At 48.5% G+C, this 8806-nt stretch overlaps 1 non-coding gene across 1 annotated transcript; it reads right to left on the bottom strand.

Moving 5' to 3' along the window:
• Positions 1-1052: 1052 nt before the first annotated feature.
• On the bottom strand, positions 1053-1175 carry LOC116894969. Its single transcript, XR_004387161.1, has one exon. It is a non-coding gene; the product is annotated as a small nucleolar RNA SNORA5 (small nucleolar RNA).
• Positions 1176-8806: the final 7631 nt, after the last annotated feature.

Here is an 8806-nt window from a genome sequence, read left to right as displayed (position 1 = left end):
GAGCACTGACTGCTCTTCCAAAGGTCCTGAGTTCAATTCCCAGCAACCACGTGGTGGCTCACAACCATCTGTAATGGGATCCAATGCCCTCTTCTGGTGTGTCTGAAGACAGCAAGTGTACCCATAACATAAAAGAATAAATAAATTAAAAAAAAAAAAAAAAAGAGTGTGCATGAGAAATCCCTGGTGAGGTGGCTCACACCTGTATTCTCAGAACTCCTGAGGCTAAGGAGAAAGTTGCTCTGAGTTCAAGTCAGCCTGCGCTACACTGTGAGTTCTAGGCAAGTCTGGGTTACAAGAAACACCATCTCAATAAAACAAAACAAGATAATGAGGAAATAAGAGACAACAGGGCGAGGCCATAGGAGTGCCTCTGTGAACTACACGGTATGTAGGAGATACTCAATGCCACTGTGGAATAAGTCTTAATGCTAGGCAGTAACTCCACCTAGGGGTCTGATGCCCTCTTCTGGCCTCCATGGGCACTGCATCCACACGACACACACATGCAGGCCACACACACATACTCTATGAACTTTAGGCTACTGGTCTACAGAGAAGAGTTACAGAGGCAGAGCTACACAGAGAGATCCTACCTCAAAAAGTAGGAATACATGCATGTGTGCATGCATGTGTGTAAGTGAAGTAACCCAGACCCAGAAAGACAAAAGTTCTGTCTCGTGTCATTCCTGGCGCCAAATCCTCAGGTGTGAACATATAACCTGGAGCAAGCACAGGAACCAGGAGAGAGAAAAGACGGCATTCCAGTAGGAGCCCGGAGAGAGGGGCGGCTAGACACTGGGCTATCTGTAATTTAGACTGAGGAAGATGGTTAATACAGGAGAGAAAGGAGTAATAATCACCATAGGTTCACTTTTAAAAGCTATAGGATCACATTATTTTATATTTACCTTAAATTACATGTATGTTTAAGTACACACATACACATAAGGCCTAGAGCTGAACGTTACTATTTTGGGAGGTAGGGCAGACCTCAGGGATGAGCTGTGGACGTCAGTGCCTCACCCATCGAAGACCTGAGGTCTAGAGGCTGATGTCTGTGAGTAGGGCCTGACCAAGCACAGGGAAACGGGGCCCACGGATGACAGTTTCTATGGCAGCCTCTGGGCCAGTGCTTCTGTGGTAGAACAGGCGGTGAATCGGACACGGCTACAATGCTGTCTTCACTTCTGTGGTTCCGTGCCGAGAACTGCACTCATTAGAGAAACAGTGAACAGTGAGAGATAGTTTTAAATTAGCCCAAAACTCAGCAATAGGACCAGTCTCTGGAAGACGGATTGTTAAAAATACAAGAGAACTACTTTGCTTATCACCCGGTGTGAGTAACTGTTCTTTGTTCTGCCCCTGTGATGTTTATTTAAGCCCCTACTGTCCCTTCCAGCCATTGTGTCCTGCAGAGAGCATTCCAGGAAACCGGGAGCCCAAGCCTAACCAGACGTGTTTCAAATACAGATGCTTCATCAATTCTGACAAACTTTTAAAAATAATGAGGACCTGAAGACCCAACCGTTCTCCTGATTTAGTAGCTCTGTTCCAGGAACCAGGGGGCCATAAAACCTTCTGGCGTCCCCTTATCTCCTGGAGCCATAAAACAATCCTGTAACTTGTGGTGCATTCCCCTTTGACATCCCCCCATCCCCTGGGCTCACAGCCTCTGCCTTTAAATGCTCTTTCTCCCAGCCTCTCGGGGTCGACACCTCTGTCTCCTGCGTGGGATATGTGTCGGCCCGGAGATCTCTGTAATAGGTCTCCGTAATAAACCTCGCCTTTGCTTATTACATCCAAAATGGTCTCTCTGTGTCTGGGGTCCGCGATTTCCCAAGACTTGAGTAAGGGTCTCTCTGCGTGGGATCTTTCAACAGCAGTTATAAATATGGATGAATCAAGGACGGTATGGACCTTCTGAATAAAACAGACAGATGAAAACCTAGTTAAAAAGCAAGTCCTAGGAGAGATGGCTTAAGAAACCCGACTAAGAGGTCCTGAGTTCAATTCCCAGCAACCACATGGTGGCTCACACAGAATGGCATGGGTGTATCTGAAGACAGCTACAGTGTACTTATATATAATAAATAAATAAATAAAAAAAAAAAAAAAAAAAAGCAAGTCGACAGAATGGCAAGGCTCACTTAGCAGGCACAGGCCCTGGGCTGATCCCCAGGACAGAGCGAAGGAGCAGCATAAGTAGAGAAGGAAAAGGGGGAAATGGAGGAGCGGGGTGTATCTTTGACAATGTATGAAAATACACATTCCAGCAGACAGCGGACAGCGGATAGATAAGAGGTTGTTAAGAAGTACTGGAATCCAGACCGTGCTGCTGCTCAGGCCGAAGCCCCTGCAGTCCCCTATCCCTGGCCTCACAGGTACTCACAGGCACCCTGTGGAGAGCCAACAGCACCCCAGGTCCTTGGGTTTCTCATCAGATGTGAGTTTGGAGGCTTGAGCACACCAAAGGACCTAGAGAGTCCACACTTCTCTTTCCCAACTGCCTGATGGGCAATCACAGGCCTCGGCTTCAGAGCTGGAAGCAGACTCTGTCGCTCTTAGAGCTCACACTGTGCCGTGATGCTGGTGTCTGAGGTGTCCTCAGTCTCAGCCATGCTGGCGTGCGTCTGTGCGTGTGTTAATAACTCTGCTAATAAACTTCTTACACCCACAACCCACCCAAGTGTCCCCCAGACCTGCAGGCCTTTCAAGAAGCTTGGAAGGAACTGGATCCAAAGTATGCATTGCAGAAGGGTGACAGAGGAGTAAAGGACGCTTCAGGAGACAGGGAAGGAGACCCGGAATGCCTCTGTAACTCCACGCAGCTTTCCCTCTCTTTCCCTTTCAGGTTTTAAGACAGGATCCACTGTAGCCCCTGGCTGGCCTAGAACTTACAGAGCTCTGCCTCCTCCTCCTCCCAAGCGCTGGGACTACCAGTGTGTGCCAACATGCTCACCTATTTTTGGCTCTTCTTTTCTTTTCTATTTTTACTTTTTGAGGTGGGTCCCATATGGCCTAGGCTGGCCTGGAACGAGCTGCAGTCCCGTCTCAGCGGCCCAAGTGCTGCAGTTACAGGCACGAGCCACCACACACAGGTTCCCATCGCCAGCTCTGCAATACTTGACACACTCTGTGGGACTAGGCTGCAGAGGCCTGACGGCTTTTTCAAAAGCAGGCAAGCATCCCGAGAACCCTTGAGGAAACAACCCAGCAAAGGGCAAATGCGAGGGAGTGTGTACGGACGTCCTTACCCATTGAAAGCAGGTTGCTGTAATTCTCCAACATCACATCTCTGTACAAATCTCTCTGCTCCTCAGTCAGGCACTCCCACTCCTCCTGAGAGAAGTCTATGTACACATCATGGAACAGCACTGACACCTGGAACAACACCCACACATTGCTTGGTTAATAGAAGGGGGACGGTAGCGGGAAAAGGAGGAAGAAGAGGGAAGAGGAGGGGTTGTTTCTATGTAGGAAAAACAGTCGAAAAGGAATAAGGGAGAACAAGCTAAAGGCAGTGAGGATAAATGTCTGGAGTCATAGAGAAGGCCTGTGAACAAACCACTGTGCTGGAATGAATTCCTCCATTATCTGCAGGAAGCTGGGAAGGCACAGACGCAGCCGGGAGGACCTCTGCACTAAATGACTTACACAAAGCCTCACGGCATTCCCACCATACGGTCCTCTTTTCTCAAACAGCCAAGAGTAAAATCTTGGGGTAGAAGAAAAAGAAGGGACATTAGAAGCATCCAGAAAGACAGCGGGCTTTGTGAAAGGCATCAGGAGGCAGAGGAGTCATGGATTCTTAAGACTTTGGACACAAGACACAATTCAGTAGCCAGTGGAGAAAGAAACTCTGACCTAGACGACCATAGCTAAACCATCTTCCGTTCTGCACGTACATATGCGTAGATATGCGCAAGGACTCAAGTACAGGTTCCTGGGAGACTACAGAAGGATGTGGTCCTCCAGGACGAGGGAGTAAACCCCAAAAGGCCATGGGATGCAGGAAAGAGGCAGAAGTCAACAGGAGTCTCAGCGGAAAACCCAGGGAAAGGATAGCTTCAGGAAGTGGTGGCATCTAGAGAGTAAACAGATCAGATGGGAACAAGGACACTGAGGGATGGGGAGGACGTGTCTGAGTCCAAAAGAAGACGATGTGTTTGACCAGATGGAAACGCACTGATGGGCTAGCAAGGTTCTTGCTGCTCTTTGAGGGAACTTGAGTTTGGTTCTGAGAACCCATGACCACCCATACTGCAGTCTGAGATCTGACGCCCTCTTCTGGCTGAATGCACACGAAACTGACAAAGACAAGGGGGCAAACATTCACACACTAGAAATAAAAAACCATGAAACTCACTGACTAATGCGTGGCAATGACATCATCAAGATTGGGGCCCCGCCCTGTGCCCAATATAGGTTGGGCCACCTGTTCTCATTTAAAGGAGCCTAATTAAGAGTATACAGCAGAGGGCTGTCCTTGAAAAGTTAGAAGGAAGGCGGAGGGCATGAACATCTAAGCAGTCTTGGTCAGGGTGTGGTTCCAACCTCCACTAACCCATCATCACTACGGGCTTCAGGCTCAGCCCCTCAGGTACTCTGGAAGGTGTAAATCTCTTTCCAGGAGACAAACTCTCCCTTCGGCTGGGACCTTTCCTTTCTCCCAGGATGAGATAGCTGGGGGAAAAAAACAATATGCCATTTCTTGGAGCCCACACTCCAATAGTCTGATAGTCAAGACTATTGATCCAGAGACACAAGGATCTAGAACATCTCCATTTCTGCCAAGCCAGCAACAGTGAGTATCAGAGTGTAGATATAAATAGACCAATAACTAGGAAAATAGAACAAAGAGTAATTAATGTAGCTGAGTGCAGGGGCAGGGGTAGAGGCAGAGGCAGGGGCAGGGGCAGGGGCAGGGGCAGGCAGAACTCTGGGTGTGGGGCCAGCCTGGTTTACAGAGAGAATTTCAGAACAACCATGGTTATACAGAGAAATCCTGCCTTGAAAAACAAAAACCAAACAAACAAAGGAATCAATGTATGGGTTGTGATGCTGCATGACTGTAATCACAAGGCCTGTCACAGGAACACAACTGAATCCTAAGTTACGCTGAGGAGAACCTGTCTCTAAAACAAGGAAGAAAACACAAATTCCTTCACTCCGAGGACAGAGCACCACAGTGTTCAGAACTAGGACTGAAATACGGTACAATCAGGTGCCCTCCCCATATTAAAAAAATAAATCTTGGGGCATGGAGAGATGGCTCAGCGGCTAAGAGCACTGACTGCTCTTCCTGAGGTCCTGAGTTCAATTCCCAGCAACCACATGGTGGCTCACAACCATCTGTAATGAGATCTGATGCCCTCTTCTGCTGTGTCTGAAGACAGCTACAGTGTATTCATATAAATAAATAAATAAATCTTTTAAAAAATCTTAATATTGATAGACATATAAATAAATAAGCCAGGCTAGGTAGTATAGACTTTTAATCCCAGCCAGTCTCGGGTGTTCAATGCCAGCCTAGCCTACAAACTGAGACCTGTTTAAAATAAAGGAGTGGGAGGGTTGGGGATTTAGCTCAGTGGAAGAGCGCTTGCCTAGTAAGCGCAAGGCCCTGGGTTCGGTCCCCAGCTCCGGAAAAAAATAAAAAAATAAAAAAATAAAGGAGTGTGGGGGGGTATGAGGGGGGGTAGGAAATGGGGTGTGGGGTAGGAGGTGTGGTGTGGGGGGTAGGAGATGGGGTGGAGGGGTAGGAGGTAAGGTGTTGCGGGGTAGGAGGTGGTGTGGGGTGGTAGGAGGTAGGAGGGACAGGACAGACAACTTGTTATAGTAAGTACAGAGACATATTTATTTCAGATTAAATAATATTCCATTTTAAGGATAATAAATGCCAATTTCTTGTTCACCTGCTTATTGTCTGGGATAAAATCCAGGAATTCAGGGCCTTCTCATGCTAGACAAAGTATTTTACCAATAAGCTACTTCCCAGTCCTTGGCTTTTCAAGACGGGGCTCACTATGTATGTACTACAGGGTAGCCTTGAACTCACCGTACTGCAAGTTGGCCTCAAATCTACCATCATCCTAAACGCTGGGGTTCAGGCATGAGCCATTGCACCCAGAATAAATGGCAAGTTTTATCTACCATTAGACATTTAGGTTAATATTAATCTTTAAAGACTTCCCCAACCTGGGATGTAGCTCCCATGGTAAAATACTTGTTCAGCAGCCATGAAACCCTGGGTTCCATCCCTAGAGCTCTATATCAACTGGGCCTGGTGACACATGCCCATAAGTCCAACGCCTGAGAGAGGAGGGCAGGATGGCCCACGGCTATCCTCAGCTAAAGAATGAGTTGGAGGCCAGCCTAGAAAGACTCAGTCTGAAAACACACACACACACAAAAGATGTTGTGTGCTGTCCATCTGCTTCCCTCTGGGGCGTGAGATGCCTCCATACACCAGGCCAGCCAGGAGCGCCAGGAGTGTTACAACTCTCAGGAGAAAAGAGAAGAGATTTGGGCGGCCATAGCTGGGGTATCTCGACAGCTACAGCAACAGTGGCAGTGGCAGCAGTTGGAGCTGCCACTCTGACATGAGCCTCTGCAGAGGAGGCAAGAGCCTGGTCAGCCAGGCGGGTCCAAGATCCAGCGGTGAATGCTCCGGGAGAGTGAACTCTTCTGCAAGTGTTACACTCAGTAAGGACAAGCCACCGTGAAACAGCCTGTGTGCTTTATTCCACGTGGACAGGGCCTATGTGAACCTTGGGGAGTGGCTGGGACTTAGGGGGTGGGTGTTTTCTACTGGCTGAGTTTGAGAGGTTAGTGGTGCTCTCTTTCCATGGGGAAGGACTCCATGTGCTACGGTACATGACTGAATGCCCATGGTCCTCTCCTTGGGGTGTCATGGCTGCAGAGCAGGTAGAGAGAGAGGAAGCCGCTCAACTCCTGCTGTTCTCAAGTCTCTGAGATCCCTGGGGTCTGAGTTCACTCAGTGTCACCAGTTCTTATGCCTGTCTGGTGGCATAGCCCACTTGCCCTACAAAAAGGTAACCTTAATATGCGAAACAGTGGTATGAAAAACACCACTGCCGACCTGTCAACTGCCCGTTACTGAGCTTCAGGAAAACGACTGAGAAAGATGCTGCTTCATACAATGGTATCGGGCCAGAGAGATGGCTCGGCAGTTGAGAGCATTGGTTGCTCTTCCAGAGGACCCGGGGTTCAACTCCCCTTACCAACAATCCAGTCCCAGGGGATCTGACACCCTCTTCGGGCCTCCGCAGGTATGACACACATGGGATGCATGGACATACTTGGCAGGAAAAACACCCCAACAGATAAACAGATTAAAAAAAAAAGGCTCAATGACATTAGAGTTAAGGTTTCACAGAGCTTTGATCAACCAGCAGTCATGGCTCCAAACCTAAGAGGCTCATAGATCAGGAGACATGGTTGTTCTAAGACTGAAACTGAGCAGAACAGTCACACTTATTTTCTCTCTTCTTTTTGTTGTTGTTAGATTGAGACAGAATCACAGTAGGTAGTCCTGGCTGGCCCGGAACTCACTATGCAGACCAGGCTGGCCCTGAACTCACTGCGATCTTCCTGCTTCTGTCTCCTGAGTGCTGGGATTAAAGGCATGCACCACCACTTTTCGGTTGTGATCCTAGCTGGACCATCACTCCTGCCCCCAAAGCTTTTTCCATTTGTCTCCTAGAGACTCTAGAGCAGCAGTTCTCAACCTGTGGATCACGACCCACTTGAGGTTATAGCCACCCTTTCACGGGGGCCACCTTAGATCAGAAAACACAGATGTTTACATTACGATTCATAACAGCAGTAAAACTACAGTTATGAAGCAGCAACAAAAATACTGTTACGGTTGGGGGTCACCCTAGCACTCGGAACTGTAACCACAGGCTTTTATAACCATCACTTCCCAGTTCCCCATGGACTTAGTTATGAACGAATGCCTAGGCCATAAGCTTGGGCTCGCTCCCCGACTAGCTCGTCATGTATTTAACCCATTCATTCTATTCTAGGTTTGCGTCCAACTTTCTCAGATCCCAGGGCACACCTCCAGCCTCTGACCGTCTTATCTCCCAGAGTTCCAATCTCCCGAGAAACTCCCGCCTTTTACTCCCTCCTCTTGCTGATGGGCCACCAGCTTCTTATTGACAGACAATGCCTCTACACAGCACACAAGAGATCACCCCTACAAGGGACTGTATTAAAGGGTCACAGCACTAGGACGATGGAGAACCACTGCCTTAGCAGGTAGCCCTCTGCCCATCGCAAGGACCCTACCATGACTGGGCTACCATGGCCTTAGAGCAAGGGCGAGACTATGTTTAGACTTAAACTGAAGGGGCCTTGTTCAACACCAAAAAAAAAAAAAAAAAAAAAAAAAAGCATCACGTTGAAGAAAGCAGACATTTGTCTGTACTAGACATGAAACGACTGTATCCAAATAAAAATAAACCTCACCTGAGCCATGGCCTTGACAGTGGCAGGTCCTCTGTGCTGCTCCTCTGGAACAGGGTGGAACTGGGGGAGACAAACAACGGTGAGACCTCATTTGACCCGGTGCCCACGGCAGCCATTCCCCAAGTGCTCATCCCACACTATGAGGGGTCTAAAGTGGGAAGAAGGGACAAATATCTCAATGTCCCAAACTTCAGAGAGCCAGGCTCTGGAACAGAACAGGAAGGGTTTGGGCAACATGGCTCACGCGCACACAAGTGTACACACGAAGAGGCCAAACCTACTCCATCTTGGGACCAGCCTCCGTCTT

This window comes from Rattus rattus, chromosome 2 (assembly GCF_011064425.1).
Source record: "Rattus rattus isolate New Zealand chromosome 2, Rrattus_CSIRO_v1, whole genome shotgun sequence".
Taxonomy (NCBI): Eukaryota; Metazoa; Chordata; class Mammalia; order Rodentia; family Muridae; genus Rattus; species Rattus rattus.
Note: the sequence above shows the minus strand (reverse complement) of the source record. Positions and strands in the feature narration are given on the sequence as shown.